Genomic DNA, 12143 nt, shown 5'->3' with positions numbered 1-12143 from the left:
AGTAACCACTACACCCTCTCTGCTTCTGCTTATAACGTCTCCCTGTTTCAGTTTTGCTTTTGTACACTCTTTTGGATTTGACTTTCTGTCAGTTCTTAAAGTACCTCAAATATATGTTTTTTGATTTATCATGTGCTTTGTTAATTCAAAGGAACTGTAAAAGCTATCGGTGTATAGGTGATAACTTTTTCCCAGATATTTTTCCATTAAATCTAAAACAATAGGTCCCGTTTGACCCAACAAATATTTATTGAGAGTTGTTTTGCCAGAGTAGATTTTTACTTTTAGTACAATACCATCTGATTCGCAAAGCTCATAGAACTTGATACCATACTTATGTCTTTTATTTTTCACATACTGCTTGAATACAAGACGTCCCTTCCAAAGCATCAATGACTCATCGATTGATATATTTTTGTTAGGACAGTAGATGTTATCCATTGCATTATTTAAGTGATCGAGAAGTCCAATAATTTTACACAAGCGTCCACTACCCGAATCTTCATTGTTAATAAAATGCCAAAACCGTAATATTAGTTGGAATTTATTTCGTGACATTATTCTAGAAAATAAGGGAAATCTATAGAGACTGTTCTTAGACCAATAGTGTTCTAAAGATGGCATTTTGACACACCCCATATAAAGAAGAACTCCAAGGAACTGCTGCATATCTTCTGAATTTATTGGTTTCCAATCTTTAAAACGTAAGCTTCTTCTGAGGGGACGCTGCTTATTTATTTCTTGCGTTGCGTAGCGATTAGCTTCAACTACCATAATATTTATAAGCTCTTCTGTAACAAATAGTCTAAAGAAATCTAATGGTTTCTTGCTCTCCATGTATATCTTCAAACCAGGATTGGCAGTTAATTGAATTTGTTTTACAATATTCGGCTCATCTTTCCATTGTTTTGAATTTCTAGATGGACCACCCGTTGTTCTAGCTCTTTTCGGTGGCATTAAAAGATCCTCTGCAGTGGCTGCTTGATGAACGCCTGTGTACTGATTGTCATCACTTTCTTCAGCGTTATTATCTTCAGAACCTGATTCTGATGCAGTCAAGCTCGAAGACGTAGTAGTATAAGCGAAAAATGAATCCGAATCTTCAATATCATCATCTTCACTATCCTCACAGTCTTCCATAATCAAATGTGCTGATCCAATAGTGGAATATCTGTGTTGAGCTAATAGGAGATAGATAAATTTATAAATTATCAATTTATAAAAAAGAAATTACTCATCTATAAAACACATTAGTTAGTATACTGTGTAAAAAATTCGAAGTGCACACTAAAATGTTTTTTGATGTATTAAAAAACATCTTATTGGGTACTTCAAATTTATTTTCACATTTTCAATAACATACAGTATAATGTGGTTATCAAATATATTTTAGCTTCTAGTCTAAAAAACACAATTTAGAATTAAGAAAACAAAATATAAATTACCTTTTTTACTCATGATAAATGTGCATGTGCATGTGCATGTGCAAAAAAATTGAAACACTATTTATGATAATAATGCATAAAATAAGCTACATTACTATACCTTTTCAAGATGTAAGTGAGAACTTGAAAGTTGTAATTAAGAAACGTTAGATGTAATTGAGAAATACAAAATATAATTTAAAAGTCGCAATATGTAATTTAGAACATGGAAGATGTAATTAAGAAACGAAAGATGTAATTGAGAAGATGAAAGTTGTAATTGAGAAAAGCTTATAATATATGTTTCAAATTACATATTACGATTACTTATTTACATGTTGGGTTTCTCAGTTACCTTTTAAAATTTCTTAATTACATGGTGTGTTTCTAAATTACATTTTGCGACTTCTAAATTACCTGTTGCATTTCTCAATTACGTCTTACGTTTCTTAATTACAACTTTCAAGCTCTTGAAAAGATGTAGTCACCGCAATGAGTTATACTCATTACAGTGTTACGAGTACTTCGGCACTGGAGAAAAAAGTTCCTTCGCCATTGCCAAACTACGAATATACTCGTAGTGCTTTTTTTTTGTCAGTTATATTCAGAATAAAAAATAGTATAGAACTATTTCAGATTAAAAATATTTTTTTTATTGAAATGTTGATATCTAGCCTTGGCAATGAGAATGAAACCACGCAAAACAGCCTCGGCAAAAATTAATCATTGCAGACATTATGGCTCGACAAAGAAATAACGCGTAGTTAAAAATAGCTCGGCAGCGAACGTGTTAAGCGGTTTATTTTTTGAGCATATTTGAGGTTCTTTGTATAGTATAAATTGAAAGAAAACTTTTTGTAAAGGGATTTACTTAAGGAGAAGAGAAAATGTAGAACTGAAACGTTGTGTTCGCTGCGAGAAAACAACACAAAATCACGTCAAAGAGCTAAAACCAGCATGGTATTTTCTGATGGCTACAAAAACCTATGCATACAATCACATACAAACAAAGTTTTAACATTTAAACTTTTTTTGTTAGTGCTTGTGTAAAAAAAAAAAAAAAAAAAAAAAAAACCAAAATAGTTGAGCATTTACGATTAAAATTATGCAAAATTTATCCAACAGCTTTCCGAGATTAGTAAAAATAATTTCTGACGCAAAATATAATTGATATAAATTAAAACTGATGTTTATGTTAGAAATATCTTTTAGTTAAGTATTGCGTAGGATATTGGTGACTGAGTCAAAAATTTGTGATTGAAATTGAGATTTCTTTTTGAATAAAGCAATCGCGCTCTAATCAAATAAATTTAGAAGAAAAAAAAGACATGAAAAATGGTGACATTTAAGTGTTATAAAATACACAACTTCATACTCCAACAAAATAATTGTTTAGCTGTAATTATTTTGGTGACAAAAAATTAGCCATCATTAGCAAAAAATGATTGGTGACAAAAAATTCTTGATTTTATTAACAATCATATAATGATCAAAGTTCTTGTCATAAGTCTGAGCAACGTTAAAAAACAATAAACAACTAAGTATTAAAGGTTTAAAGAGATTTTTTTTTTTTTAGAGTTCATAATTGTCTCTGACGCTCAGCAACAACCCAGCAAACATTTAGTCTAAAAAAGACGTCTTAAATACGTCTTTTAGACGTATTAGACGTTTTTTATACATCTAAAAGACGTCTTTTTTAGACTCGATGTTTGCTGGGAAAAGGGCTTTAATTTTATACTATTGCATTGTACTAGGTATGCTGGATTTTTTTAAATTTCTTTTGGTTTATAAATTTCATCAATTCATTCATTTATAGTAAGAGTTAATCCTGGAAGAAAAAGGGAAGATAACTTATCGAGTGCATTACCGTTCATAAATAAAGTAAGATCTGCACTGTTGCAATAACTATTAGCTGAAAAAAATTGAGTTTTATCTGAATTAAAAAAAAATGTCAATATCATCCGAGAAGACAGAGATTCTTTTTATGCTGCATACGTTTATTAAAAGATAACAATAGCTTGTATAAAAAAACAAAAAACACAAACGAAGAAAAACATATTTTGAACATAAAGTTTCATGTTTGTCAACAATTTGAATAACTTTTTTTTTATCATCTTCACTTCCAATAAGGCTGCGAGCAACAAATATTAGAGTTGGAAGTTACTGAAAGACAAAAGTATATAAAGCAAGATAACAATTAACAGACGACTTAAAAAGCTGTAAATTGTATGGATCAGGAAACAAGACAAAAGGAGCGAATTTCAAATAGCTGATGGTTGAGAAAAAAAACTAGACGAGTAAGAACTTTTGGCGCACTTAGAAACAGTCGCATTAAAAGAATGAGACTTAATTGAATGACGAGTGACACTTGAATGAATTTTAGTAGATGCCACAAGAGCCGCTAGCTCTTTAGAGCAGCGACCATTATAGTTATAGAAAAGAGAAAGAGAAGCAACACTACAACGAAATGATATTAGAGGTTGGTTGCAAGAGCAGGTCTAAATATGTTTACAATCCGTTTTTGCACCATATCTAAAAGAGAAGGGCATCATTCGAAGGTCCGCTCCAGATATGGCAACAATATTCCTTGCAAGGACGGATTTGAAACTTTTAGAAATAAAGAATAATATATTGAAAAAGAAAGTGGAGAGCACGATAAAGAGATGCAACCTTAGCAGATGCTAATTTTGTAATGAATTTGATATATGGATACTAAGATGGATTGAAAGTTAGAAATAATCCTAGAAGACGAAGGGTAGATAACTCATCGAGTACATTACCGTTCATAAATATAGGAAGATCTAGATTGTTGCAATAACAACCAGCTGAAAAAAAATTGAGTTTTATCTCAGTTAAAGTTCACCAGGCATGTAGAGCCCTATTGTATTGCAGAAGAATGATCTTTTACAAACTCAACTGTTCCCTCCGAGCAATCAGAGAGTGTTGGCTTCTTATCAAGACAAGAATAAATTGTAGTATCATCAGCAAACAATGCTACTTTAGATTTTCTGGGAGATTGTTAATGTAAATTAAAAAAAGTATAGAACTTTGAGAAACCCCTGATGTTTCAGGAAATAAAGAAGTGTGCTGTCCATCGAGGACAACTTTTATATTACGATTGGTAAAAAATTATTCAATAATCTTAAAGATGTTACCTGATAAATCGTAAGAAGAGAATTCATGGAAAAGATCATTAAGCCAAACTATAACAAAGGCTTTAGAAATGTCAAGAGCAATAACCCAAGCCTCTCCACACTTACTTAATGCACAATAAAACAAATCAGTTACTACTGTTAACCAATCAGTAATAGAACAAGAAGATCAAAATCCATATTGATTATCAGAAAGAAAGTTATTAGATTCAAGATGAGAGATTCAGTGTTTGTTTATTAAAGACTCAAAAACCTTGCTTGTTGTAACAAGAAGACAAATGGGACGGTAGTTAGATGAGCCAGAACATTCTCCAGAATTTTCGAAAATAGGGATAACAGATGTGGTTTTCCAGCAGGCTAGAAATCAAAACCTGATAAGTACTGATTAAATAGTTTTGAAAGTATAGACGACAAAAGTATAGACCCCTAACTGCCCTCTTCCTAGAACTACGTCTCCTTTAATCGTAAAAGTTTTATTTTTGCTCTATCATAAACAAGTTCAAAATTTTTCGACGAATTTCAAATTTCATCAAAAAAATCTCTTTTATAACCATGCAAAGCTTAAAATTACCCCCTGAAATAACTTGAAATGGTCTTAACTTTTAAACGAAAAGCTTTTTTTGATGTAATTTGAAATCTATCGATGAATTTTGATCTATTTTAATATAAAACAAGCAAAAAATTAAAAAGGGTTTTTTAAGAATCATTGATCTCTTGACTTAATTAAGGGCCCCAAGGCAGGATATTTTTAAATTGGAGTTTTTTTCTCCTAGACTTTGCTTAAAAAAGCAAACCCTACAAGGCAAATACCAAATCAATTTGCAAAAAAAACAACTTTCCTTTTAATTTGAAAAATATGACGGGAACTAAAAAAGTAATATCAACCAAACAAAAGTTATATGCAGTAAGCCACTGTCATGTGTCAGATAGCTTTTGGTTCAGCATGGGATTTTTGTAATATATATATATATATATATATATATATATATATATATATATATATATATATATATATATATATATATATATATATATATATATATATATATATATATATATATATATATGTATTATTTACCACAAAAAAATGCTAAAAAAACAGTAATCTATTTGCGAAACATAAAAGACAAACAGCCAAATTTAAGAGTAAATTCTCCTAACGTTTGAGAACAAAGCTGCACTTTTCAGATGGTAAACAGCTATTAACAAAGCAATTTACAAAAAAACTATAAAGCTCTGCGGTGAGTAAAAAACTATTAAGCAACTTAATATGTAAATTAATTAGTTTTAAATTGGATTCGTATGAAATATTGATTTAAAAATAAATTAGCTCACTAGTTACCTATTTTACAGCTGTTTTGTATTAAGTTACATACTCATGTTTTTAATAAGATATATAAAATTATTAATTACTTTTAATTATGTTATTTTTACAATCGGTGGCGAGTCACGGCAAGTGGAGGCCCTTAGCGTCTAAGGCCCTTAGCCTCAGAGTCCGAAGGTCCAAAGTAAAGGCCCTAAGTTGCTTTCTGCTTATCTCTTAAATTTCATTTTTGAAATATAATACAAGTATTATTAAACAATTTTTAAAAAATTACATAACGGCTCTATATGGAGTCTTTTACTTGCATTTGGTCCTCTTAAAAGCTCAGACTCTAGTCGTCGCACCTTATAAAACACCATATATAAAAAGTTAAACCATTTAAATAGTTAATTACATTTTTAAATTAAGTGAAGAGTTTGAGGAGCAAATAGTTAGCAAATGCAACTACTCAGACCTTACTGAAACTAAAGAAGAATTAGTATTAAAGTTTGAGTCTTGTAAAGATGAAATTGAAGCAAAAGGGCTTAAGATAAACATGAGTAAGACAAAAGTTATGCATTGTAAAGTCAAGAATGAGCAAGCAGAAAATACTGAGAGTTGTGTAGGAAGAGAGTTGGAGCTTACTATAGTTTGTACAGCTTGTATGCAATGTTTTCATAAGAGATGTAGATATTAAAGAGATGTTCTCTAAAGATTGTTGGTTTTGAGTATAGAAAATGTATTTTTGGTGAGTATTGAAAAGTAGTTTAAAAAGAGATTGAAATAAAGAGTGGAGAAAAGCTAGAGTGTGTTAGTAAATTTTTTTATCTTGGAAATACGATTGGATTAGCTGGTGGAGCAGAGCAAGCATCTAGGGCAGTAGTAAGGTCTGCTTGGGCCAAGTTCTGTTAAAAGTGGAGAGTTATTCCCACTTTTAACAGCAAGAGGTGCTTGATTAATGATTAAAGGAAAGTTTTACAGCACATATGTCCGAAGTGTTAAATGTTATAATGGCAGTGAAACATGGGCAATGAAGATTGATGATGTCTAGCTTTTGGAAAGAATAAAAAAGACAATGACTAGATGGATATGCGGTGTGACTTTAAAAGAAAAGAAAAGCAGTGATGAATTAAGAAAAAGAATAGGCGTAGTGAGTATATCTGATTGGGTTCGTCAGGGAAGATTTTAAAATTACTTACAGAGCAAAAGAATATAGACAAGCGATTCCGCCGCAATTTTCATCAAGAGCCATTAAAATCTTAAACCAAAATCTTTGGTTGTCGAAACTGGCCAAAATCCTTTACAGGTTCGCTAGAGACAAAAAAAAAAGGGGGGATTTAATAAAATAAAAAGTATTTGTAACCTTTATGAACATAATAATATGCTTTGAACATTATTGTTTGTTTAATTTGAGAAAAATTGAGAAAGGTGAGAAAAATATAAAATAATTAAGAATGGATAGTCTTTCATCGAGTGATCTTATGAAAAGGATTGCAAAGTTGAATCTCCAAAAACTGACATTAATTTAGAAAAGGACGATTCAAACCAAACTTTGATTGATAATTTGAAAACCAAGTTTCAATCGAATATCTTACTCTCGTTATAGATCGTAAGGTATGAAAACATTTTACCTTTAAAATATAATAGTAAAATGTATATTTATCTGTATAGATTTATCTGTATCTGAAAAAAATCAGTTAATTAACCAACTTTGCATTTCTAAAAATAGTTTTAAAAAATATACTAGGCTTATAGAAAATTAAAAAAAAAGCTGACACAATTGAAAAAAAGCTTTCAAAAGCTAAAGCTGACAATAAAAAACCAGCTAGAAAGTAAGTATACTTTAATATAATTAGTTGCTAAATTGAAGGATTACTTATTATGCTTATGCAAATTATACTGTGTCAGTTACCATGCTTATTTTTTAAACAGAAGAAAATGCTTTCTGCTAAACTTTTTTCACATCAAAAAACATTTAATATTTAAAAAACAAGTTCAATAATTTAATAAACAGATTAAACATTGCTCAGTTTAGTTTAAGTTCTATTTACAGCCAAAATTTTTAAGGTTCTTAAAAATATACTTGACTTGTTGCGTTAAATAATAAAGATTTGAAAAGAAGAAAGAAAATTAAAGGGTTTTCTAAGTACATTTTATTTTAACTTTGCATTTAACAAAAGATTAAATTATCTTAATTAAGGAAATTTAAATTTTAATGAGTAATTGCAGCCTCAAACCTGATATTGATTGTTGAAAATCATGTTTTCAATGTTAATAAATACTTTGTTACAGTGGCGGACTAAGTTATCTGGGGCCCCTAGGCTAGTGACATATTAAACGTTTATTCAAAAATGCTCCCTGGCGACAAGCTAACTTCCTCTTTGCTGACTTCATGAAAAGTGATTCCAGAACTTCTAACACGCTTACGTGAACTTTGCACTGAAAAACCCGGACATGACGTCACTCCCACGTCAGTGATCTCAGTGTTGTGCATAGAACTGTAGCGTATAACTAATTACAGCCAGCACTGCTTAGAAGGCTAAATAGAGGGTGGAATTTACCCGGGGGTCCGGGCAACAATAGCCGCCTGTAATCGCCGAGGAGCCCTTCAACTTAGGAACAAGATAATATTTGCATGATTATTGCATATCATCAAAACCTGAATCTGACTGATAGATTATAGATGATTGAAGCACGGGTATGTCATGGCCCCATGACATACCCGTGCTTAAAATCATGGGCCCTTAGGCTGCAGCCTAGTTAGCCTAAGGGACAGTCAGCCACTGATTTGTTACAAGTTATAGGTAAAAGAGAAGAAAGGTTATTGCGATGCTCCACAAGCTTTGAATGCTCCACCAACAAAAAAGTAAATGAAAAACTATCTGTTTAACCTTAAACAGTATAAATGAAAGCATCCAATAAAATCTCATTTTTTTAAAGTGTCTATTTTTTGATTTAATCTGAAATAATAACATAATCGTAATCTAAATTTGCTTCTGGAATACTAATGTCAAAAATATATCTTAACAATAGCTAATATATGCTTTTTAAGTGGAAAAAATAAAATAGAAATTCTAAAAAAAGAGATAATTTGAAAGTTATATTGAAAAGGGAAGCAAAAAATAAGAAAAAATGGAATCCATGTGAGAGTGATTTTAGATGCATTTTTCATTTTGTAGATGGAACACCAACTATTGCCAATCGAGACAGGGCTGGATTAATGGCCAGGTGGAACTGAGGCTGCAGATTTGAAGTGGACCTACAGCCTATATTCAAAAAAAATCTATAAATAATATATATATTTCTTTAAAACTAAAAATAAATTTTATATTTCTTTATCAGAATAAAATTATATATTTTTATTAAATTAGTTTAAAGTTAAGTCATATATTTTTTATCAGAATTAAATTACATTACAATGATCTTTGCTTCAAGCTTAAAATATTAGCAATTTTCAAGTAAAAATTTAATTTTTAAGATTTAAAAATTTAAATTTAATTTACCAATATACGTTTGCACTATATTTTGTTTTCGCTATGTATTATATTTTCGAAATGCTTTGTGAAAACTTCTTTTCAAACTCGTATTTAGCTTTTACTCTTAAGTTATTATTTAGATCAATATATTCCTTTAGCCAGATTTAGATCCATATATTCCTTCAGGATTTTTCTCAAGCTTTATTCTTTTTTGAACATGTTTAACTTTCAGACTCAATTTTACGTTTACTTTTAGACTCTTATGATGAACACCTTAATTATTTTTACTTTTTAAATTAAATGTTAGTTTATGAACATTACCTATTCTTAATATTTCAGGAGCTAAAGAGTGGTAAATGATGTTAGTTTTTTGGATTTTCCAAATCAACTTCTAAAACAAAAGCATACTCTTGCCATGAAATTAGTTCATTTTCTGCCATCCTCTCCAAACTATCTAGAGATTATTCATTACACATAGCACTTGAGTAAAGACCATTTGCATCTAGATAGGTTATACAGTTGAGCGGTTCATCTTTATTACATTAATTTCCCATATTTTTATTTGTAGCTTTTACATACCTCTTTAAAGCTACATATATTCCTCCTCGAATACCTTTTTCAAATATAAGCTACATATCAGGATCTTTCGTAATTTAAATATAAAATTAGTTTCATTAAGAGCTGCATCCCAAGCTAGTCCAGGAGCAGTGTAACACAATACATAATCTAAACCGTTCGTATTTAAACACATATCTCTAAAAACTTATCAGCTTTTGAATACCTCTTAGAAGCTACAGATATTACACCTTTAATACCTTTTTCAGACATGAATAACGTATTTAAACATGTAGTTTTAATTTAACATCAGTTGATTTAAGAGCAGCATCTCAAGCTAGACCTGCAGCAGTGTAATACCATTTAGGATCTAAACCATAAACTTTTATACGTGCATCTCTAAAATTGACAAAAACAACATCCAAGTAAGTGCCCAAGTGGAGTTGTCACCGAAGTTACCCTGATATATCCAATACTTAGTTGCTTTTTCAAAGTCATCTTTACCAAGTATAAAATCATTTTATCTAATACTCGTTATAATTTTAATTTCTTACTTTAATACATCTACAAACATCTGTGCTATATCTTTGTCATCGGTTGTTGCATTGTAAATAAATGGTTTGCTAGAGTATCATCAAAACACTTTATCTAATTACAAAGGCTAGTTGGTGCATGCTTATGATTTTGTTATGTATAACATTTTTCCGAAATTGTTTGTAAAATTCAGATTATAAAAGATGCCCGAATTTGATCACTATCTTTACCAGTTCGAAATCCAAACAAAATAAATCTAGGTATCTCTGATAACTAATGTTCAGCGAATCACCGAGAAAAGTAAGATAGTGCAAGTAGTTCCAATAGGAGATCCCAAATTTAGGTCCTAATATTAACTTCTTTTCCGGGAGAAACCCTTTGTTGGAAACAATGTATATGGTAAAATGTTTGATTTCTGAAAATTTGAAAAGTTATTCATTGTCGTTGGTCAAAGATTTTCAATTTTAATGTTTTTAGATAAACAAGCATAAATCATCTGTCATCTACTTTTACATATTTGCCTTGAAATGATATATTTCTTGACTCTAAACCAAAATAAATACCTCCGGTACAAAAAATCCACAAATGAAACGTTTTTCGTGAAAATATTATTTATTCACACATTCGGAGTCTTCTATAAATGTTTACTTAAATCAACAATAAAGTTTAAAAGCTGATTTCCAAATTCAGGATGAATAGAAGTTATTTTGCATCTTTGCCAGTTCATGCTAAAATTTGCAAGTGTAGCTTCCAGTGTCTGCTCGCTCACTAGTCCAAGTGGAATATTCTTTAAAATACTAAATAGTTTTATATGAAAAAAGACAGCATGCATTTTGGGTGTAACTGATGTGCAGTGTTAGATATTATGATTTGAACATTACAATTTTTTTTTCCAAAACATGTTGACAAAACATTTTGGAACTGTACTTGAAGAAGACTTTGTAGTGTTTCGATAAATGGAGCTGCTTGGTATGCTAAACTTTTTCAATCCATTTTCAATTTTTGCAAAGCTATTGTTTAGAGTTCTGACGGCTATATCCATTGGAGGGAAAAAGATCTCTAAACGAGTCATCTGGACTGTGCTGTGCTTCTTCTTCTGTTAGCTCAAAATGAAAATGTTTCGTACTCTTCTGGATCTATTTTTAGGAATCTTTTTCTCTATATCCATGTATATTATTTGTTATATATGTTATATATTATTTCTATATCTACATATATTATTTGTATTTCATTCTTCAACGATTACAGAATTTGTTTGACAGAAAGAAAGGTCATTCTTTCTGAAGCGCATGAGGTTTTTCTAGCACCTGAAAATTTTGTGTCAAATGTTTTACGAAAACAGATTAAAAGGAAGAAATTGGCAGGATTTTATTTTAATGTGTAGACCTTTGGCATATGATTAGGTTTCAGAATTCTTTATTTATGCTAAAAATGAAGGGTTGAGAATGCAGCAGCTAGTCGCGGTAGATTGTAATGCAACTCTATCACGATGTCTATTCGCATGTTCTCTTTTGTAATTGACAGCATTTTTATTGTAATTTTATTGTTGTTTTTAGATTACCCGCCAGTGTGCAGATGAACTCAACAGGTCATGAAGTGTTTGATTTTTTCTTAAAGGAACGATGAGGAAAGATGAGGACTGATAGCTGCGATCATTGACTGAGACTGAAAAACTTGCAGTTGCGCTCATTGGGTGTAA

General features: G+C 30.5%; 2 pseudogenes; one reads left to right on the top strand and one right to left on the bottom strand.

The window, feature by feature from the left end:
* Positions 1-3584: 3584 nt before the first annotated feature.
* On the bottom strand, positions 3585-4519 carry LOC149877253 (uncharacterized; annotated as a pseudogene).
* Positions 4520-4572: 53 nt separating this feature from the next.
* On the top strand, positions 4573-7068 carry LOC149877252 (uncharacterized; annotated as a pseudogene).
* Positions 7069-12143: the final 5075 nt, after the last annotated feature.

Source organism: Hydra viridissima, unplaced genomic scaffold, assembly GCF_058129835.1.
Source record: "Hydra viridissima isolate aposymbiotic clone 2 unplaced genomic scaffold, HvirCarnegie_v1 scaffold_16, whole genome shotgun sequence".
NCBI classification, from domain to species: Eukaryota; Metazoa; Cnidaria; class Hydrozoa; order Anthoathecata; family Hydridae; genus Hydra; species Hydra viridissima.
The sequence above is the reverse complement of the archived record's forward strand: the minus strand, read 5'-3'. Positions and strand labels throughout refer to the sequence as shown.